The sequence below is a fragment of the Lathamus discolor genome, chromosome W (genome assembly GCF_037157495.1).
Source record: "Lathamus discolor isolate bLatDis1 chromosome W, bLatDis1.hap1, whole genome shotgun sequence".
NCBI lineage: Eukaryota > Metazoa > Chordata > Aves > Psittaciformes > Psittacidae > Lathamus > Lathamus discolor.
In genome coordinates this window covers 22405330-22428668 of record NC_088908.1, presented here as the reverse complement: position 1 = coordinate 22428668, position 23339 = coordinate 22405330, and the positions used below count along the sequence as shown (strand labels likewise).

The 23339-nt window shown below is 46.8% G+C and overlaps 2 long non-coding RNA genes across 4 annotated transcripts; one reads left to right on the top strand and one right to left on the bottom strand.

Moving 5' to 3' along the window:
* The first annotated feature begins 510 nt into the window (after nt 1–510).
* Nucleotides 511–23179, top strand: LOC136004369 (uncharacterized). Of its 3 annotated transcripts, none has more exons than XR_010608416.1 (3): nt 511–537; nt 21710–22118; nt 22794–23179. It is a non-coding gene; the product is annotated as an uncharacterized LOC136004369 (long non-coding RNA). The 3 variants fall into 3 exon arrangements; XR_010608415.1 differs by lacking the exon at nt 511–537 and adding an exon at nt 14010–14276 and having other exon boundaries at nt 21954–22118; XR_010608414.1 differs by lacking the exon at nt 511–537 and having other exon boundaries at nt 19819–22118.
* Nucleotides 6072–13954, bottom strand: LOC136004370 (uncharacterized). Its single transcript, XR_010608417.1, has 3 exons — nt 13874–13954; nt 11217–11381; nt 6072–6154 (listed from the first exon to the last, which is right to left on the bottom strand). It is a non-coding gene; the product is annotated as an uncharacterized LOC136004370 (long non-coding RNA).
* Nucleotides 23180–23339: the final 160 nt, after the last annotated feature.

The following is a 23339-nucleotide window of genomic DNA, read 5'->3' as shown; positions in this document are numbered from 1 at the left end:
TTATATTCAAGAGATACCTGTCAGACCTCCCTTGGAGGATTACACCCCAACAATATCTGTTAATAATAACACCCAAATCCTGATATGTGCACAAAGATATGGGGACGTATCCTATCCTGAACTTTATACCCCTGAGTTTACAATAACTCGAATAGGACAAAATCAAATTTTAGATAGCTGTTCTGACTGGGAAACCTACCAACTTAATCTTACAGTAACCGAACCACATGTTCTAGAATTTAACCGGACACAAGGACTGGATAGAAAAATACTCAGGCTGAGAGTGGAAGTCACCACATTCACCACACCTACAGACTTCTCCCCTACAGACTTCTCCCCTTCAGAATTTGGGATCTAGCATCAATTTTTGCTCATTTGATTGCCTTACCACATAAGGTCCTGCAAATGAGAGGTTGTGATATTTGATGGTGCATTCTGATAGGATACGTCCCCATATCTGTCATATATAAACTGGGGGCAGTTACCCGGAAGGGCTAGATCGCTGCTCGGGTTGGGCTGGGTACCGGTCGGCGGGTGGTGAGTGGTTGTATACTCTTTCCTTGTTATTTCCCTTATCATTATTATTATTGGTGGTAGCAGTAGTGGTTTTGTGTTATACCTTAGTTACTGGACTGTTCTTATCTCAACCCATGGGAGTTACATTCTTTCGATTCTCCCTCCCATCCCTCCGGGTGCGGGGGGAAGAAGAAGGGGGGGATTGAGCGAGCGGCTGTGTGGTTCTGAGTTACAGGCTGGGCTTAAACCATGACAGCTCTTTGGTGCCATGGGGTCACACCTTGTGTGCATTGGTTCTGAGGAGCTGTGCTGGTGCTGATTTGGTGGGAGCTATGCTCGGTGCTGGGCTGCGAGCAGCCACAGTGAGACCTGTCCTGCTCTGGCGCTCAGCAGCCTTGCTCATCTGCTTTCTATTTCTTGCCAGGGAGGGAAACTGTTGCTCTTTAAAAGCTGAATCCCGCAGTTTTCAGTGCCAGAGCCACCTCTGGCCAATACCAACCTGATGACACTTCAAGCACGGCTTCTCTCCACATTCTGGTTCATGTACCTATTTGTAGAAGTTGTTTTCTATTATCAGAGGTCTTGGATAGTATTTTTCCCCCTTCTGTCATTAAGTTCAGGTGTCTCCTGAAAGATGAATGGTTAAAGAGAGTACTAAAAGCTAGAAATGCAAATTTTGGCCAGAAACATTTGGCTTCAGCCAAAACTGGCTGTGCCGTTTTCTGTCAGTCAGAGCTGATCTTGGCTCTCTGCTGGTGTAGCAGGTGGTGCTGGTGCTGAGGCAGCAGCTGTGGACTGGAGAAAATGTGACATGGTTGCAAAGATCCTGGCTTCCTGCCTGCAGCAGTACTATTCCCTTGAGGAGTACTACAGGCTGGTGTGCCCTCACGTAGGTCCATCTCCTCCCTTCCCTGTTGGCTCTGGTTGGGAATGCAGAGCCAGCTCCCAGCTTGGAGGGTGTTGGTACTGTGCGGAAATGAACCTCCCAATCACCAATTAATGTCCAAAAAAGAGATGGAGGAGTCTTTTAATTACTTCATTTGAATAAAGGGAGAGTCCACAGGAACATTCCCCTGCAGTGTCTCTCAAATTGGTCAGAGGACGCAGCCTCTTTTAACCCTATCCACCTGGCCACATACCCCCCTCTCCCTTTCCCCACTGGTTAAGGTACTCAGGAGGTACAGACTTCCTGATACGCCTACTACATGTTCCCCCTTAGTATGTACCCCCCTTTACTTCATGGACTTAAACTGTGCAGTTTTTTGCAACATTTTGCTATTTGCTGATGACACTCTTTTTGTGGAGGCACACCCGTCTCCGTTCCTGTGCTGTTTTGCTGATTACACAATTTCCTTAACTTATGTAAGGACATCCTCATTCTCTGTTTTCTCAGCTTCTCTAATGTATTTGTAAAAAATAACCTTGTCTCCTGTCTTCCCAGCTTCTCTAATCTATTTGTAAAGACATCCTCATTCCCTGTTTTCATCCCAGTACTGTCACATTGGCTTGATTGTGGCCTGACTTGAGCCAGGACAACATGGAGAAGTTTTTCTGCTGCTCTGGCAATGGGATGTGTTTCCTCCCTGCTCCTGAATTTTCCATATTTGATTGAAATGCTGGATAATGTTGCTTGATGGCACGAGCTGTTCAGCACTGCACTACAAGGAGTGCTCTGCTGTGGAGCTCTCGCTTCCAGCCTTTGGCTATGGGAGTGGTTTGAGCCCAGAAATGTATCCCACATTAACATGTGCATGGGAGGGAGACTGGCCCTGACAGTCTCATTTTGGGCTTTCAGACATTCCACACGCAGAGAAATCAATTTGCCGCTGTTGTCCAGGGACATTGCCCTTCCCAATTGCCCCTAAACTGGGTTTACTAGTAGTCTGGAGGTTATTACAGAGACAGAGTTTGCATTGTTTTGTTATTTGTGTTACTGTGGTGTACAGGTTACGTCCCACTGTTCGTCTCCTTAAACTATTATATAGGGCGTCTGCTCCCCAGTGTGTCTTATTATGTTCTTCTTGAACTATTTTCCATAATACTCGTTCTGGCACTACTATTTGTCCTTCAGGAAGAACATACATTTTATCTTTAAGTTGTGCCTTTAAATCCTGAGCTAGGTTTAAATCTTCCTTTGAATAAGAAATTTCAGAATTAATACTTACTATCTTTCCATCTGGTATTATGGCCAATAGGTTTACCTCTCCTTCTTCTGCCACTCTTTTTGCCTCTAAATCTGCCAGTCGGTTCCCCTTTTCCTGACCCGTGTCACCCCTTTGGTGTCCTCTGCAGTGCATCGGATTACAGATTCGGTAATCTTATAGCTTCAAGAAGCCTCAATATCTCCGCAGAGTGCTTGTTTGTTTTCCGTGAGGTGTCAAAAGCCCACGTTCTTTCCACACAGCCCCATGGGCGTTAACTACTCCAAATGCATATTTTGAGTCTGTCCAAATATTAATGTCTCTTCTGTTGGCTAATTCTAGTGCTCTAGTTAGAGCAATAATTTCAGCTTTTTGCACTGATGTTCCTGCTGGGAGGGCTCGGGCTTCAATAGTTCTCTGAGTAGTGGTTACAGCATATCCTGCTTTCCGAACTCCATTTTTAACAAAGCTGCTTCCATCAGTGAACCAGGTTTCCATTTTTGGCAAGGGTTCTTCTTTTAAATCAGGCCGGCTTGAGTAAGTGGCTTCAATGGTTTCGAGGCAGTCACGAGTTACCAGTTCCCCAATTGCATTGCTGAGAAAAGAGGCCAGGTTGACAGTATTAGTAGTGACTGTATCTACATCATCTGGTTCTACCAATATCGCTTGGTACTTAAGGAACAGAGAGGAAGACAGCCAGTGCCCTCCTTTTTGTTCCAGTACCGCAGATATGGTATATGATACCAGGACAGTCATCCTTTGTCCCATGGTGAATTTTTGAGCTTCCTGGATGTTTAGGACCACGGCTGCCACTGCCTGTAAGCATCCAAGCCATCCTTTGCTTATTTCATCTAGTTGCTTTGGGAAGTAAGCTACAGATCTTTTATAGGGTCCTATATTTTGAGCTAGGACCCCGAGGGCTGTGCCTTGTCTCTCATGTGAAAATAACTAAAAGGGTTTGGTGACGTCTGGCAGTCCAAGGGCTGGGGCCCTCATTAATTCCTTCTTTAATTCATTACATACCCATTTTGTTTCCCCAGTCCTCTGTAATTCCCTCGTTTCTTTTTGCAGCAATTGGCATAGGGGTTTTACTAATATGCCATAATTATAGATCCAGAGTCAACACCAACCTGTCATCCCGAGAAACGTCCGAAGTTCCTTAGGTGTCCTGGGTTGAGGGCTTTGGCAGATCGTTTCTTAGCGTTCTTGTCCTAATTTCCACTGCCCCCTTGAGACCTCATATCTCAGGTAGGTGACTTCTTGCTTCATTAGGGCCAGGAGACCTCCTTGGATGGATAAGCAGCTGCTGAGGAAAATTCAAAGGAAAAAAGAGGCTTATAAAAAATGGAAGCAAGGACAGGCGGCCTGGGTAGAGTACAGGGATGTTGTCCGGGAAGCTAGGGACCAGGTTAGGAAGGCTAAGGCCCAGTTAGAATTAAACCTAGCCAGGGATGTTAAGGATAACAGGAAGGGATTCTACAGCTACGTAGCAAACAAAAAACAGATTAGGGACAAAATAGGCCCCCTGAGGAAGCTTTCGGGAGAACTGGCTACACAGGATTTGGAGAAGGCTGAGGTTCTGAATGACTTCTTCGCCTCGGTCTTCACTGGCAAAGGCTCTGACTGCACTACCAAGTTCTTAGAAGGTAGATGCAGGGACTGTGAGAATGAAGACCTTGGGCCCACTGTAGGAGAGGATCTGGTTCGAGACCATCTTCAAAATCTGAACGCACACAAGTCCGTGGGACCTGATGGAATCCATCCGCAGGTCCTGAAGGAGCTGGCGAATGAAGTTGCTAAGCCACTGGCCATCGTATTTGAAAAATCATGGCAGTCAGGTGACGTTCCCGACGACTGGAAAAGGGAAATATAACCCCCATTTTCAAGAAGGGGAAAATGGAAGACCCGGGGAATTACAGACCAGTCAGTCTCACCTCTGTGCCTGGTAAAATCTTGGAGCACATTCTCCTGGATGGCATGCTAAGGCACATGAAAAACAACAAGGTGCTTGGTGACAGCCAGCATGGCTTCACTAAGGGGAAATCCTGCCTGACCAATTTGGTGGCCTTCTATGATGGGGCTACAGAATTGATGGATAAGGGTAAAGCAGTTGATGTCATCTACCTGGACTTGTGCAAAGCGTTTGACACTGTCTCACACCACATCCTTCTCTCTAAATTGGAGAGATATCAATTTGATGGATGGACCACTCGGTGGATAAAGAACTGGCTGGATGGCCGCACACAAAGAGTTGTGGTCAATGGCTCGATGTCCGGCTGGAGACCAGTAATGAGTGGTGTCCCTCAGGGATCGGTGTTGGGACCGGTCTTGTTTAACATCTTCATCGCTGACATGGACAGTGGGATTGAGTGCGCCCTCAGCAAGTTTGCCGATGACACCAAGCTGTGTGGTCCGGTTGATATGCTGGAGGGAAGGGATGCCATCCAGAGGGACCTTGACACGCTTGAGAGGTGGGCTGATGCCAACCTTATGAAGTTCAAATGCGACAAGTGCAAGGTCCTACACCTGGGTCGGAGCAATCCCAGGCACAGCTACAGACTGGGCAAAGAAGAGATTCAGAGCGGCCCTGCAGAGAAGGACTTGGGGGTGCTGGTCGATGAGAAAATGAACATGAGCCGGCAGTGTGCGCTCGCAGCCCAGAAAGCCAACCGTATCCTGGGCTGCATCAAAAGGAGTGTGACCAGCAGGTCGAAGGAGGTGATCCTGCCCCTCTACTCTGCTCTTGTGAGACCTCACCTGGAGTACTGTGTGCAGTTCTGGTGTCCTCAACATAAAAAGGACATGGAACTGCTGGAACAAGTCCAGAGGAGGGCCACGAGGATGATCAGGGGACTGGAGCACCTCCCGTATGAAGACAGGCTGAGGAAGTTGGGGCTGTTCAGCCTGGAGAAGAGAAGGCTGCGTGGGGACCTAGTAGCAGCCTTCCAGTACCTGAAGGGGGCCTATAGGGATGCTGGGGAGGGACTCTTCATCAGGGACTGTAGTGACAGGACAAGGGGTAACGGGTTAAAACTTAAACAGGGGAAGTTTAAACTGGATATAAGGAGGAAATTCTTTCCTGTTAGGGTGGTGAGACACTGGAATGGGTTGCCCAGGGAGGTTGTGAGTGCTCCATCCCTGGCGGTGTTCAAGGCCAGGTTGGATGAAGCCTTGTGTGGGATGGTTTAGTGTGAGGTGTCCCTGTCCATGGCAGGGGGGTTGGAACTAGATGATCTTGAGGTCCTTTCCAACCCTAACTATTCTATGATTCTATTTGTGCCTTTTGCTGAGATACCTTATATCCTTTAAGTCTGAGAAAATGTAACAGGCTTATCGTGCATTCCCTACAGCTGTTTAAGGTTTTGGTGGCTATCAACAGGTTGGCCACATACTGGAGCAAAATTCCTTCCCCAGTGGGCGCCGTCCAGTCCTCATGGCCGGTTGGTTTCCAAATAATGTTGGGCTATTTTTGAAGCCTTGGGGTAACACAGTCCAGTCTAAAACAGTAAACCAAACAAGATTTTCTCTTAGTTTTGTTAACAAAGTATGAGGGTTAGCCACTTAGCCCCGCTAGCCCCATTGTGGCGTGGGGCACAGCATGTGTTTCCACTGGTTGCTTCCACCATAGTAAGCACATGGTGCTTGCCTTGGCATGTTGGTGGGAGTGTGACATCGTCAATCTGCCAGGCCTCCCCATATTTGTACTTCAACCATCATCCTCCATACCAGAGAGACTTTAACTGCTTGGCTTGCTTAATTGTGGCACGTTTAACATTCGTGAATAACCTGGGCAATAGCATCCATTGTTAAGTCCACCCCTTGTTAACGAGCCCATCTGTATGTTGCATCTCTGCCCTGATGGCCTGAAGTGTCATGGGCCCACTGGGCCAAAAATAATTCACCCTTATGTTGCCCATCTAAGTCCATCTGAGCCACTTCAATCTTAGCAGCTTGATCCACTTGTTGGTTTTTCTGGTGTTCCTCAGTGGCCTGACTCTTGGGTACACGTGCATCTACGTGGCATACCTTCACCACCAGGTTCTGCACCCGGGCAGCGATATCTTGCCACAGTGCAGCAGCCCAGGTGGGTTTACCTCTGCGTTGCCAGTTGCTCTGCTTCCATTGCTGCATCCACACACCCCCCCCACACACACACACCCCCCAGAGCATTTGCCACCATCCATGAGTCAGAATAAATTACTGTCCATTTTCTCATTCAGCAATGTCCAAGGCCATCTGGATGGCTTTTACCTCTGCAAACTGACTCTATTCACCCTCTCCTTCAGCAGTTTCTCCTGCTAATACCTGCAGGCTATGTGCTTAGCTCTTTGTTCAAATTGTTATCATATCTTGCCATTAGGGATGTCCCTGCTTAGAAGCAATTTACAGAAGCAGATGTAAGCTGTCTACAGGCCTAAGGCATTGCTTATCATGCCTCACCAGAAGGGCAGGTCCCCACCCACAGAGGGGCCCTCTGCTAAGCGAGCAGTGGTGTTTAAGTGCTAAGTCATACTCATGCTGAAAAGTAAAGTTATTTCAACTAAGGCCTAATGGCTTGGTCTCACCATTACACTTTCACCTGGGGGTTGTATTTCAGGGAGGGACAGGCAGTTGCAGAGCTGATTCTAAGCAGGTTCTGCAGTGCAGGGTTTCTTCAGGGTGTTTGTTCTTGCTGTGGGCACTCTGGTGCGTGGTTTTGTGCTTAATGGGGTTGGAGCAAGTGTGATCTGCCTTTCCAAAAGCCAGAGCACCGTCCCACTGTGCCCAGCCACGTGGTGCTGCAGTCTGGGTGCTCCCTGGGTTGGGGTTCCTGTTGTGTCCGTATATATTATTTTAACTTGTAGCCAGGGCACTGGTTGAGAGTTTGACCTGAACAGGTGTCCTGGGTTCAGCTGTAGCAGTTATTTATTTTCCTTCTTAGTAGCTGGTGCAGTGCTGTGTTTTTGACTTTCAGCCTGGGAACAACACTGATAACACCGGTGGTTTTAGTTGTTGCTAAGTAATGTTTACTCCGATCAAGGACTTTTCGGTCTCATGCTCTGCCAGTGAGAAGGGGCACAAGAAGCCAGGAGGAAGCAGAGGCAGGACACCTGACCCAAACTAGCCAAAGGGGTACTCCATGCCACAGCACATCATGCCCAGTATAGAAACTGTGGGGAGTTACCTGGAATGCCCGGATCACTGCTCGGGTCAGGCTGGGTATCGGTCAGTGGGTGGTGAGCAACTGTATTCTCTCCCCTTGTTATTTCCCTTATCATTATTATTATTGTTTGTAGTAGTAGTGGTTTTGTATGGTACCTTAGTTACTGGACTGTTCTTACCTGAACCCATGGGATTTACATTCTTTTGATTCTCCGCCTCATCCCTCCGGGAGCAGGGGGAGGATGAAGGGGGGGAGTGAGTGAGCGGCTGCGTGGTTCTGAGTTACCGGCTGGGCTTAAACCACTATAGCAGGGCACTCCAAGAGCCTGTCACTGTCCCTATCACAGTTGCAGTCTCAGAGCAGTGTGGCACAACCCTGGCACCCTGACCCTGCACCCAGCTGATATTTGGCTTGCTGGTCTGTTCAGCTGAGGCTGGCAGAGGAACCAGGGCTGTGGGGACCCACTGGTGCTCCCTCAGGGCTCTGCCATGTCCATCCCCATGGAAAAGGCAGTAACAAACCAGTGCTGCCACTGCTCATGCTGCTTCCTGGGAAACCCTTGGGTCCACACTTGCTCCAGCATGCTCAGCACAACTCCACGGCACCGGTGCCATCGGGATTCGTGGGCCTCTACACCTGGGATAACAGCAGGTTGTAGTGCACTGGGTTACATGGAAGGGAGGTGCCATTCCTATGGCCCAAAGCAATACAAAAAGCACACTGATTAGGCCCTACCCTATTATTAGGGGCCCTCATCTTATGACCGCAAAAGCATTCTTTCCATGCACCTTGAGTTTTTCCATCTCCCTGATAGCTTCTTTTCCCTAATTTGCAATGGTAGCATGAGTAATTGTTTGACCTAACTTTTTTCTTTCATTACTGTCTTGGTTGCGGTACACCCTTCATGCTTCCTCAGTAAGCCCTTCAATCTCTCTCTTGTCCTCCGCTCTAAGTTTTTGTAGTTTCTTTCTAATATCATCTGAGGATTGTCCTAGAAAGAGGGATATCAGCTGCTGCCTTCCCTGGTCTCCAGAGGGGTCCATGGTAGTATGCTTTCGCATTGCTTCCTGCAATCCATCAAAAAATTCTCTAGGGGTTTCACCTGTGGTTTTTTTGACAGCATATATAGCTCTCCAAATCATGGACTTGGGAATTGCGTGCTCCAATCCAAATGCAATCCATGTTTGATATATTTTGAGAAGTTGATAATGGTTGGGGTTGTGTCGTGGTTTAAGTCCAGTCAGTAACTCAGAACCATGTAGTCACTCTCTCACTCCCTCTCTTCCTCCCCCCCCACTCCCGGAGGGATGGGGAGGAGAATCGAAAGCATGTAACTCTCACGGGTTGAGATAAGAGCAGTCCAGTAACTAAGGTATAACACAAACCACTACTGCTACCACCAATAATAATAATGATAAGGGAAATAACAAGGGAAGAGAATACAACCGCTCACCACCCGCCAACCGGTACCCAGCCCCACCCGAGCAGCAATTTAGCCCTTCCCGGGTAACTGCCCCCAGTTTATATACTGGGCATGACGTGCTGGGGTATGGAATACCTCTTTGGCTAGTTTGGGCCAGGTGTCCTGTCTCTGCTTCCTCCTGGCTTCCCCTCCTCCCTGGCAGAGCATGAGACTCAGAAAGTCCTTGGTCAGACTAAACATTACTGAGCAGTAACTATAAACATCGGTGTTATCAGTGCTGTTCCCAGGCCGAAACTCAAAAACACAGCACTGCACCAGCTACTAAGAAGGAGAAAAATGACTGCTACTGCTGAACCCAGGACAGGTTGTTATAATTCCATTGTGGTTTAGCTGTAGGGACATAATCATCTGCATTTCCTTGCAACGTTTGTGCAGCAATTAATGCCTGAACATGGGTTCTGGCGGCTTTAAGTACTAGTTCCTTTTCAGTGTCTGTGAGTACATCTAACATTAAATCAATATCTTCCCAGTCCAGGTCTAGGGCTTTAGTGAAGGTTTTGAATTATTTTGCTATGCCTGCGGTATCATCTCTATAGGTCCTTGCTATTGATTTCCAACTTTCTAAATCTCCCATAAAGAAATTAACCTTTAGTCTCATGGGTTCCTCAGGTCCCGCAACTTCCCTAAGGGGGGCTCGCAGCGTGGCTCGCGTCTTCCTGCTTAGCGGCAATACAGTGGAAGGGAGTTTTGTCCCCTTCCCCTCTCCTTGCGCCACTCACATTCTGGAGAAGGGGGAGGAGTTGATGCTTTTTCTGCAGTTTCCCTGGGGCTAACAAAATCTTCAAACATTTCCTCAGGATCCCTCCCCTTGTATTTCAAGCACCTCTGGCCTATAGGGCATGATGAGCAACACCAATTTCCCTACTCCTTGCTTTTTATTCTCTCTTTCTAGGGTTAATACAAAGGGATCCTTGGGTGCTATGCTTATCCCACACTCTTTCTGCCACTCTGAATGGCCTCGGAGTGTGAAAAACATATCTGCATAAACAACTTCATCCCACTTTCCTTCCCTTCGTAAGAGAAGTATTAACTCTAACATCGTATCATAGTTTAAGGACCTATTTTCTGGCCATTTTTCTCCCCCTTCCAATTTATACAATGGCCACCACTGGTTACAATATTTTATCAAGGCTTTTTTGCTCATGATTCCTCCTGGGGGATCCCTGATTTCCTTCCAGTGTGTTAAGATGCATCCCAGGGGATTTTTAAGCATTATATTTCAACTTTCCTGGTTTCCCATTTTTACTTGCTTTGCTGACTACCCACCTTACTGATTCTTCACTTCATTTCCTCGACAGCAATATACCTTAATTACTTCCACAAACCTATACTTTTCTTCCCATTCAGACCAAATTCCACACCCTGTGCAATAAAAATCCCATTCAAATTTTACCCACAACTTTTCGTTACACCGGATACAACTTAGAACGAAATTTGGCTTACATTTATTCCCAGGATGAAACAAACAAACCTCAGTCTCAGTGTAATATGTATTTTTCTTTTTGTTTCCTCTGTCTCCAGCTGTTTCCCTCATGGGATAACAGAACCGCAGATCAGGACTCTGCACTCGCTTCGTACCTAATTGTACGTCTCACACATAAGTTCACTCATTCCATATCATGCAGTTATAGTTCATTAACTATTTCTTGTTCCAGACGTTATTCAACAGATACAGGGTACCTAATTCAAAGGCTTAAAACATATCCATATGTAATAAATTAGGAGGCTGATAACAATAGCTAAGATTGCACAAATTCCAACCTCTATCCACATATGTGCAAGTGGGACTTTAACCCACAATCCACCAAACAACAATGGGGACTCTAACCCTGAGCACCCATGTACCACTAGCAGATCAGTGCTGCAATACCCAGCATACGACTTATGGGTAACCCAGAACCACAAAGTAAGATTGTGCTTTGAAGTCACGTACCTGTCTCAGGGTCTTGTCTGTTCCTGCGATGATCCAGCAGAGACTGGGGAGTCTCTCCAGAGAACTCTCCTGAGAGTCCCTGGCCCCGGAGCGTCTCACAGCCAAATGGAGAGTCTCGTGCCTGGCTCACCAACTTGATTCAAAGAAATCACCTTACAGTACACACTGTAAAGTAAAGCACAGACCTTCATTGGCACCAGGAACATGTGGGAGTTCAAAACTCCATACATGTCTCCAAAGCACAGCAAATTTCAGGGTTTTTTTATACTTTCCTTTTCCATCTTGGTATAATTTTATCTAAAGCATCCACACATACAATTCTTTAAGTTACATAACTGTGGCTCTCTTATCTTACTGCACACTTGAGTTAGGGCTACAAGGACAGTCTATTGGCTAGCATTAATCAGGATTCTTACAGGTGTTTACCCTTTAGCTTTAGTATTATTGATCAACTGCTAATACCTGCCAGCTAAGTTCTTTGTTCAAATTGTCATCATATTTTGCCATTAGGGATGTCCCTGCTTAGAAGCAATTTACAGAAGCAGATGCAAGCTGTCTACAGGCCTAAGGCATTGCTTATCATGCCTCACCAGAAGGGCAGGTCCCCACCCACAGAGGGGCCCTCTGCTAAAGGAGTGCAGTTGTATTTAAGTGCTGAGTCATACTCATGCTAAAAAGTAAAGTTATTTCAGCTAAGGACTAATGCTATGGTCTCAAAACCCCAGAGCGGCAAGGACAGCTTGGCCACTGGTATTAAACCCACTGGTTCCAACTGCGTGCTCAGGCCCCTCCAGCCCCTTGCCAGGCTCCCAGCTATTCCCTTACACGAGGATTAACACGCAGGGCTGGATGACACATTAAGAATTGGCTGGATGGCCGCATGCAAAGAGTTGTGGTCAATGGCTCAATGTCCAGCTGGAGACCAGTAACGAGTGGTGTCCCTCAGGGATCGGTGTTGGGACCGGTCTTGTTCAACATCTTTGTCAGTGACATGGACAGTGGGATTGAGTGTGCCCTCAGCAAGTTTGCCAATGACACCAAGCTGTGTAGTTCGGTTGATACGCTGGATCATGGATATGCCATCCAGAGGGACCTTGACACGCTTGTGAGGTGGGCTGATGACAACCTTATGAAGTTTAACCATGCCAAGTGCAAGGTCCTACACCTGGGTCGGAGCAATCCCAGGCACAGCTACAGACTGGGCAGAGATTCAGAGCAGCCCTGTGGAGAGGGACTTGCGGGTGTTGGTCAATGAGAAACTTGAGTCGGCTTCAGTTTGCGCTCGCAGCCCAGAAAGCCAACCGTATCCTGGGCTGCATCAAAAGGGGCGTGACCAGCAGGTCCAAGGAGGTGATCCTGCCCCTCTACTCTGCTCTCGTGAGACCTCACCTGGAGTATTGTGTACAGTTCTGGTGTCCTCAACATAAAAGGGACATGGAACTGCTGGAACAAGTCCAGAGGAAGGCCACGAGGATGATCAGGGGGCTGGAGCACCTCCCGTATGAAGATAGGCTGAGAAAGTTGGGGCTGTCCAGCCTGGAGAAGAGAAGGCTGCCTGGGGACCTCATAGCAGCCTTCCAGTATCTGAAGGGGGGCTATAGGGATGCTGGGGATTGCCTATTCATTAGGGACTGTAGTGATAGGACAAGGAGTAACGGGTTAAAACTTAAACAGGGGAAGTTTATATTGGATATAAGGAAGAAATTCTTTACCGTGAGGGTGGTGAGGCACTGGAATGGGTTGCCCAGGGAAGTTGTTCCCTGGTGGTGTTCAACCCGGTTGGACAGAGCCTTGGGTGACATGGTTTAGTGTGAGGTATCCCTGCCTGTGGCAGGGAGGTTGGAACTAGATGATCTTAAGGTCCTTTCCAACCCTAAGTATTCTATGATTCTATGGCATGGGAGCTGCCACTAGGAGCCATGGAGCTGTGGCCATGGGGCACGGAGAGCCCACTCGGGCTAGGCTGGTGACCCAGGTACTGGGTGCCCACACCGGCACTAATGGCACAGGGGGAGTGGGAGGAGAGAGGACCCACGGACCTCGCTGTAGGTGGCAGGTTCATGGCCCAGCAGCCAGAGGCTAGCAAGGAGGCGAAGGTGGTGGGCAAGGGGCAGAGCACCAGGCCAGCTTGGACAGGGCGGCGGCATGGAACCGGGCCCTGCTGGTGGCTGGCGGGGGCGGCACGGGGGAGGGGCCGGGAGCTGCCCCACGCCCGGCGGCAGGTAGGGCATCAGGCCCAGCCCCGCGGCGTCCCGCAGCGCCCGCCCCACTGTCTGGCCCTGCACCACACTCAGCGTGTAGGCACCGGGCGGCGGAGCGGCCCCAGGCCCGGCCCCGCGGGCAACGGGAGCGGCGGCTAGCACAGCCAGCCGCTCCTTCAGGTACAACAGCAACAGCAGCAGCCGCAGCCGCACCAGCGGTGCACAGGTAGCGGCCCAGCAGGAGTCAGCCTCACCCGCCGCCTCGACAGCCAGCGCAGGGGCCCTAACCAGGATGGCATGATGCAGGCCGCGCAGCGCCGCCCAGCCCAGCCCAGCCCAGCAACCACCGCAGCTGCTCCTCCAGTGTTGACACGTTGCGTTTCCAGTCGCAGGGCGTTCACGTGGCCCAGTGGGCAGCCATAGCAACAGCTGTCGTTACGACTCCACAACCCCCACCTGCTATATTGGAGATGCCACAGAAAAGCTATGCGCGGCTCGCCGCTGCCATCTTGGGGTAGTCGGGCGCGGAAGCGTAGGCGGAGCCATGCCGTCCTCCGCCATCTTGGGCGTGGCGGAAGGATGCGGAGGCTTAAGGGGTTTCGCACGGTGTGGTAGTTGTGGTTGTGAGTGGTGTCGTTTCATTGGTGTTGTGCCTCTTCCCAGTGAGGACTGCATTGGTTCCCTTTCCGGGGTGTGAAGCTGGTGGTGTAGGTCTTGTCCCTGCTTCTCACAGGTGTCAGCAGCCCTTCTGGCAGGTGAGGTGTTTTGGGGGAGCTCACACCCCCAAGGCTTGTCCCTACACCCAGTGAAGCACGGAATTGATACGCGGATTGACTCCACAACTCGTTAAAGTTGTAAAGTAGGTATGCTTTTTATTCAGCGCTGAGGTGCATGGGGATAGCTCCTCCAAAGTATGCACACCCAGGGTCGTTTTTCCTTTACATTTATTCTCTTAAGGTATACATATGCATTAGATTACTGATACGCCTATACATATTTAGTATCTATCCCCGCTTCGTATTATAATGAGCTAGAAGGTCCTTTGCGCTTGCGCAGTGCCCCCCCCCCGGTTATGGGCAGGGGTCTCAAGATGAAGTAAATGAGTCTTCCTCCTGTGAGTAGGGGTCTTCAAGATGAAGTAAATGAGTCTTCCTCTTCTTAAACTTTTTACCTTTTAATCTTCACGCATAGCCTTAGGGTTTGGTCCGTATCCCAGCCATAAACTATCTGCTTCTCCCCCTTATCAATAGACTGAGGCATCTGCTTTTCCTTATCAGTAGTTGCTTATCAATAGAACCAAGCCTCTGTCTCCTCCCCTTATCAGTAGTTTGTGCCTTTGTTCTGCTTAGTAGGCATGATAGGTGATTACAACAGATAATACTTTTGTTTAAGCAATTGAATTCCTCTAACCCCCTTGTATATTGGTTAACCCTGCATCAATCCCCCCTTTTCTATAAAGTAAGTAAATTCTTTTACTATATTATTTATGACAGAGCTATCCATGTTCTATCGATTTATGAAGTGATTTTGATATACATTGTATTATGCAAGGTACAATCATTAAAATGAGTAGTCCTATAGCTAAGATTAGAAGGCCTTGTTTACGTATTTCCCTGAACCATCCAGTAACTCCTAGGTTATTTAGCCTTTCATCCAATCTGCCTCCAACACTTTTAAGCTCTTGCATGTTTTCTTGCAATTTTCGCAGCTTAGCATGAATTGATTCAGAATGGTCAGATAAGTTCATGCAGCACATACCTTCGAAATCCTCACGACCATGGCCATGGGCCAATAATAAAAAATCAACTGCTGCTCGGTTTTGTAAAGATGCGTATCTTACACTATCTGTGTCTGTGGCAAGTGAGGATATCACATCTGAAGTTATATTTAATTGCTTAGCTGCCCAGCATGCCAAACGATGTATATCTGCCAATGCTTTCCCCGCAGCTATACCTGGTACAAATAATGTCGCCAAAAATCTTGCTGTGCGATTCCAGATTCTTAAAGTGGAATTGCAATTCGGGCCTAATTGCTCAACGGATCATTTGTCTCTGTGGAGGCTGCCCTTCATGTCCTGGACTAAATGCCTTTTGGAGGCTGCAAACAGGGACAATTTACCTAGATAACATGGTCCTCCAAAGGGTTTGGAAGGAATTCCTGGCCATGCTCGGTCTCCACATATCAAGAAATATCCTGGGGATAGAGCTTTGGGTATTTTATCATTGTATCGTAACATTGGAGATGATCCTGAGCAGTAAGCGGTTATATTATGATACCGTGTCTTCCCGCTAGTTACTTTGGTCTCAGAGACTTTGCTTGACCACGTATTAAAAGTTATACAGCTCAGATCCCAAGAGTTGGAGTTCTTGCGTTGGGATAGTGGAATGATTTAAGTTATACCCATTTGGGCTGATGCAACCGTCTAATCGATCCCTCGAGCTCTCTTGACCTTTTAGATTATTGTGGTAAGATTTAAAATTGAGTCATTTCTTACCCATCCCTGAAAATCAAAGGGGCTCAAGTATGGTATACCAATTAGGCATGTTTGGAAAAGATTTCCCACCTGTGCTAAGGTCAGACAGAAATCAGTAACCCCAGTCTTGTTTGCCCACGTGAGCCAGACATTTGTGTTCAACCCCAGTACTGATGTTTCTTTTTCTATGGCTTGGACCATGGTATAGGTATAAAGGATTAATATCAATAACTGCTTCATTTTACCTAACTATGCTACTTAAATATATGTCTATTATAATTGGGCCAAGCTTCATGCAATATGTGTAGCACTTGCACTACACTATCCTTATCTCATATCCAGGTAATAAGTGATACCCGGATTTATATTCTGATTACAATTGCAACATTGTGTTGACACCCATGGATCACTCTATCTTTCGCGAGTTAGTTTTAATTTCAGTCTGTTATTACCGCTTGATGTGATTTTCCAGGGAGCCTTTGGAGCCTTCTTGACTCGAGTATGATGAATCCAGACATTTTGTTCTCTAATTTTGATAGCTGTGAAAGTTGTGAGTAGTACTTGGAACGGCCCTTTCCACCTTGGTTCGAGATCTTCTTCCCCTGTGGGTCTGAAAGATTTTATATACACATAATCTCCAGGTTGTATATTATGTATAGGACTATCCAGTCCTCTGTTTCGAGTTAAAGCCACATGTTTTTCAATTTTCCTGAGTTGTTTTCCTAACTCTATTATATAGTTATTCATAGTCTCTTCTCCCACTTGGAGAGACGTTCCCTGTCGGACTCCATATGGTCTTCCATACAGAATTTCAAAAGGGCTCAGCCCTTCTCGAGTTCTTGGTTTAGTTCGAATTCTCAACAGAGCTAATGGAAGTGTCTGGGGCCAAGGTAGACTGGCCTCCTGACCCAATTTCACAATTTGTTGTTTAATTAGATGGTTCATTTTTTCCACCTGACCACTTGACTGAGGGTGGTAGGGAGTATGAAGTTGCCGATCAATACCTAAATGTTTGTTAATTTGTTGTGCCACTTTTGAAACAAAATGTGGTCCTCTGTCTGAAGATATAGTGGCTGGAACTCCATATCGTGGTATTATTTCCTGTAACAAGATCTTTGTTACCTCCTGGGCTTGTGCGTTTCTAGTTGGAAAGGCCTCTGGCCAACCTGAAAAGGTGTCTGTTAGTACTAACAAATGTCTGTACCCCCTTTTTCTTGGCAGTTCCGTGAAGTCAGTCTGCCATTGTTGGCCTGGTCCATTACCTCTGCCAATTTGGCCTATTTAAAGTTTGGGAGTAATCTTGGGGTTTGTTTGAAGGCAAAGATCACATTGTTGAGTTACTTGTTGGATGGTAGCATATAAATTTCTAGCTATGATTTTGTTTATTAAGTATTTATGTAAGACATCCACTCCCCAATGTGTTTTCTGATGCTCATTTTTATAAGGGCCCATAACAAAGAGGAGGGGACAATTATTTTCCCTTGTGGTGTGCGAGCCCACCCCTCCTTATTTAGTATTCCATCCTGATCTGTGATTAATTTTTGATCTTCCTTATTGTAATTTGGCTTACCTTCTAAAGGAATGTTCCCATCAGAAATTAAGGCTCCTTCAATAATTACCTCTCCTTTTGCTGCTTCTTTTGCCTCTCTGTCCGCCAGCTCATTTCCTTCCTCTAATTCTGAGCTCACCTTCTGGTGTGCCTTGATGTGCATAATTGCCACCTTCTCAGGTAGTTGGACCGCTTCCAACAGTCTCAGTATTTCTTGTGCATGTTTAATGTTTTTTCCTTGTGAATTCAACAGCCCTTTTTCTTTCCAAATATCTCCATGTGCATGCACAACTCCAAACGCATATCTTGAGTCTGTATAGATGTTTATATTTTCCCCTTTTGCTAGTTCCAGAGCTCTAGTTAGAGCGATCAGTTCCACCTTTTGTGCGGAGGTGTTTATTGGTAGTGGTCCAGATTCTATTACTTCTCTGCAAGTGGTGATCGCATATCCAGCATGTCATTTTCCACTGATGACATAGCTGCTTCCATCAGTAAACCAGGTTTCTGCGTCGTCCAAAGGGGTATCTTTCAGGTCTGGACGGCTGGAATATGTGGCCTCAATAGTCTCCAGGCAATTGTGGTGTACTGGTTCTCCTTCGTTTCTGCTGAGGAAAGAAGCTGGGTTGACAGTGTTAGTTACCACTATTTCTACATCATCTTGCTCCACCATGACGGCTTGATATTTCAGAAACCTTTGTGGGAAAAGCCAGTGCCCGCCTTTCACTTTCAGCACTGCAGACACTGTATGGGACACCACCATAGTCATTTTCTGCCCCAAGGTGAATTTTGGATGTTTAGTACAATTGCTGCAACGGCCCTGAGGCATCCAGGCCATCCTTCAGCTGCAGAGTCCAATTGCTTAGAAAAATAAGTAACTGCTCGCCAGTACAGGCCCAAGTCCTGTGCTAGTATTCCTAAGGCAATTCCTTGTTTCTCATGGAAGAAAAGAAAGAACAGTTTACTCACATCTGGGAGTCCTAAGGCTGGTGCTGACATCAAGGCGTTTTTTAATTGATGGAAGGCTCAAGTGGCTTCCTTTGTCCACTGAAGATTCTTGTTGTAGTGCATATAGAGGCTTAACAATTAGTCCATGATGGTAGATCCACAGTCTACACCATCCTGTCATACCGTCCAGGCCACACAGGCTTCTTCTGTCTGGGTAGCTATTAGGATGTCGTCTATGTACTGCAATAACTTCCCTTCTTCCGGTGGGGCTTCCCAGGACTATGAGTCTTTTGAAAGTTGTTCTCCAAACAGGGTGGGGCTGTTCTTAAATCCCTGAGGCAACACCGTCCACCTGAGCTGGATTTTGCACCCACTCTTAGGGCTTTCCCATTCAAATGCAAAGATTTTCTGGCTGGCTTCATGGAGAGGGAGGCAAAAGAAAGCATCCTTCAAATCTAGAAGGGTAAACCAAGTTAGCTCTGATGTTAAGCATGTTAGCAAAGTGTATGAATTTGCTACTACAGGGTAAGGATCCTCAGTTATTTTGTTAACAGCCCATAAGTCCTGTACCACCCGGTATGACCCATCAGGTTTACAAACAGGTAAAATAGGGGTGTTAAAATCAGATTGGCACTCTTTTAGCAGTCCTAGCTGTAGGAAATTTTTAGTCATTTGGAAAAATTCCTTCCCTATCTTCCCTCTTCAGGGGGTATTGTTTAATCCTGACTGGCTGTTTTCCCTCTTTGAGCTTAATCTGTATCGGGGGGTGCATTTTTGGCCCTTCCAGGTATGTTTGTAGCCCATACCCCTGGGAATACCTGATCCAGTATATCTTCAATCTGACTTCTCCCTCAACATGATTAGTGATCAAAATTAATCTTTCACATCTTTATATACTGTTGGTCCTTTACTTTTAAAGTGATCTCGCCTCCTTTGAAAATAATGGTGCTCCCAAGTGTTCTAACAAATCTCTCCCCAAAAGAGCTTTTGGGGAGTTAGGCATATACAAAAACTTATGGATGCCCCATTATTTTCCCATTTGATATTTTAATACTTTACAAAATAAGCCTTTTCACCTTGGCCAGTCGCCCCTTTTACCATAATATAATCATCCCCCAAAGGCATTAAAGCTTTGTTTAAAACTGAATACGTTGCGCCCATATCAACCAAAAATTCCAATTCCTTTTTTTTTTTTTTTTTCTTTCCGTCCCCTAGCTCCATTATAACCGGTGGATCTGCTAGGGAAGATTCCCCTGGTCCCCGTCAGTCTAGTTCCAATTTAGTCACCGGAGTCACCCCATGGCACTCCTTCACCAGGGCAGTCTCACTTCCAGCGTCCAAACTCCTCATATCACGCACACCGATCAGGTTCCACAGAAGAGGAGCCCACTCCTCCACCTTTGCCTAACATTCTTAACCAGCGCAGCCGTGGCTATAGCACGACCCAGCTTTTTCTTTTCTACCTGTTTCCAATTCCTATACACTCTCCATGCTTCCTCCTTCACTCCCGTCCACATTTATTCAACAACCCCTCAGTCCCGTCTGTCAACATGTCTGTTTGTCTGCCCCAGCACCCATCCCATGCTCGAACACAGGAACTGCGGGAACTCCCCTCCTTTCCCCCTTGGTTTTTCCTTTTTTATTTTATTTATTTTTTTTTTTTCCACAGGTGCTCACCCTGCTCTGCAGGGGTTACAGATGCCTGCCTCTGCAACAGCACTTCTGGTTTAACCCCTTCTTAACTCTGAATGTGAATGTGCTGCTTGTTGCCAGTGATAGCAATTTCCTCCTCCTTATCAATACCTGATAGGACAGAGGCAGAGGGTGCTCCTCTCGGGGGTACCTCTGATACATAATTTTCTTGATTACTGTCCCAATATCACAGGCTGAACAACATCTCTCCAGCTTAGCTTTCTGTTTTTCCCTGTCCTTTTCCAAAACCAAAATTAGGGATCTGGCAGAGTTATATTAATTTCACATTCTGTCTGCCACTCCAGGTGCTTTCTTAAAGTGAAACATATCTGCATACATTACTTCATTGCATTTTCTTGGCCACCTCAAAACCAACATTAATTGTAAAAAATGTATTATAATTCAGAGTTCCATTTTTAGGCCATTTTTCCTGATTTTCCAAAGTATATAAAGGCTACCATTGGTTACAATATTTTACCAACGTTTTCTTGTTTACCGAGCCCCCAGAAGAACCTCCCAGTTCTTTCCAGTGTGCCAAAGTGTAACCCAATGGGCTTTTCTTCAGAATTCCCTTGTTTTGACCAGCTCCCATTTCAAACAATCTCTTACAAATCTCTATAGCTTCTCTTTCCCAGTGCTCTGCAAATGCACTTAAAAATATGAGAGCACCTACACACAAGTTTTATGATATTCTCAGGGGATTCAGTAAGATAGTATCTCTGGGTTCTGCAGATCAGCTCCCCTGTCGTTAGATCATAGTTTCAGTTCCAGCAAGATTTACACTGCCCTAGTATCCACGGCAGGTTCCACTGTTCAAAAGTTATTATGCACTCATGTGTCAGGTTACGAAGTTTTTCCTAATATCCCCCCGTGGATTGTCCCAAAAAGAGAGACATTAATTGTTGTATTCCCATTTTATTTTCTCCTTTGTAACCACATCTTCTCAAATTTTCTTTGATACCTTTTATAAACCCTTTCTCACTTTTCCTTTCTAACTTCCCAGAAGTCCTCCAGGATTTTGTGGCTTTTCTCCACAAACCCACCAGCGTTTCATAAGACACCCCCAGCAGTATCTGCCCCGCTACCCTGAGTGGCTATAAAAGTGGGATACACACTAAAAGCACTGCCACAATATCCACGTGAAATGCCACCCCTCACATACAGTTACACTCCCACAAGGCACATACTCCCACAGGGCACACAGCCACAATATCCACGTGGAATGCCACCCGTCACATACAGTTACACTCCCACAAGGCACATAGGGAATTCCCTTGCCCTTGTATTTCGTAAAGCTATCCACTGCGGGAGGGGTAGCCGGACCTTCCCCCGCTTTCTGAGCTGCTTGATGGTTATACACAGACAAGACACAGGACAGAAAAACATAAACGCTTCGTCCGTCTCCGGCCGCTCCCCTCGCGGAGACACGGAACCGCGGATTAGGACTCCACACTTGCTTCGTAGCTATGCTATGTCTCAGTCACACAGAAACACATGGGATCCCACACACTCACACTATGTTTCCGCTTACCCTTCTCCTGCCTCTTATGGTAGCAGGTCCGTCCTGGTTCTCAGAATCTGAGATGCAGTGGAGACCTGGTGGGTTCACCTACCCTTCACCTGCTTCCCTTAGCAGGTCCGTCCTGGCTCCCAAAACTTGGGATGCAGCGAAAACCCGGGCTCGCCCGATCTGCCTTCAGGATCGCTCGCGGCCGCGCTATCGGTCAACGAGCCCCCAGCTTGCAAGCCCTACCTGCCAAGGGGAACTCCGCTGTGAGCCAGACGTCTCTGCACGCCTTACCAGCAGCCCCGGGCCACGCGTACACCTTACAGGCCCCCTAAAGTACCTCAATTCCAAGCATACCATTTCTCCGCAGGCAGCCGGCACAGGTTGTTGTCTGTCCCCGCAGTGAGCGGATGAGAAGTGGAGGTCCTCCAGGCAAACAGCCTGGGGCGCCTAGGATGTCCGCCCCTCAGCCGAACAGAGGCCTCCTGGCTGGCTCGCCAAATTGATACGCGGATTGACTCGTTAAAGTTGTAAAGTAGGTATGCTTTATTCAGCGCTGAGGTGCATGGGTATAGCTCCTCCAAAGTATGCACCCCCAGGGTCGTTTTTCCTTTACATTTATTCCCTTAAGGCATACATATGTATTAGATTACTGATACGCCTATACATATTTAGTATCTGTCCCCGCTTCGTATTATAATGAGCTAGAAGGTCCTTTGCGCCTGCGCAGTGCCCCCCTCTGGTCATGGGCAGGGGTCTCAAGATGAAGTAAATGAGTCTTCCTCCTGTGGGCAGGGGTCTTCAAGATGAAGTAAATGAGTCTTCCTCTTCTTAAACTTTTCACCTTTTAATCTTCGCGCATGGCTTTAGGGTTTGCTTGGTATCTCAGCCATAAATCATCTGCTTCTCCCCCTTATCAATAGACCCAGACATTCGCATTTCTTTGTCAATAGTTGCTTATCAGTAGAACCAGGCCTCTGTCTCCTCCCCTTATCAGTAGTTTGTGCCTTGTTCTGTTTAGTAAGCATGATAGGTGTTTACAACAGACAATACTTTTGTTTAAGCAAGGAATTCTTCTAACTCTCTTATACAATCCCCTGTATTGTTCCCTTGTACATTTATTAACCCTGTATCGGTTACACTGTTTTAAACCTTTTTTTTTAAACCTTTTTTAGTTATCAGAAGAATTACAGATATTGTTTTTTTTCAGCTACTTGTGTGATTACTGGTGCGTCCAACTGTGCCAAAGGTGAAAATTACACTGTGAGGAAGACTGCTTACTTCATCTTGAAGACCCCTACTCACAAGAGGAAGACTGCTTACTTCATCCTCAAGACCCCTGCCCACAATCACTGCAGAGCAGTGCGCAGACGCCAAGAGGAGGAGACTTATGATAACAAGTTCTTGGAGCTAGTTATAATATTCCTCGCCTATATGCAGGAATTATGAATATGTATGTAACTAATGTAATAGTGAAAGTATATAAACCTGTAACAAATACTAATCACTTGCACCTCTGGCTACGGTCATGCACCCAGTGCTGTTCCTTTTGCTTTATTGACTTTGTCCCTCAATAAAACCTTGTTATCTTGTTTAGAGGAGTGAGTTCGTATTTCACATGAGTGACCATCCTTCTAATTATCAGTTAGTTTGGAGACAGTGACTCCCAAACATCTGCTAGCTTAGGATACTCCTTGTCTGCCCTATCCCGTTCTGCTTGCAGTAAATTTTGTACAAAGGTCACACTGTTCTAAAT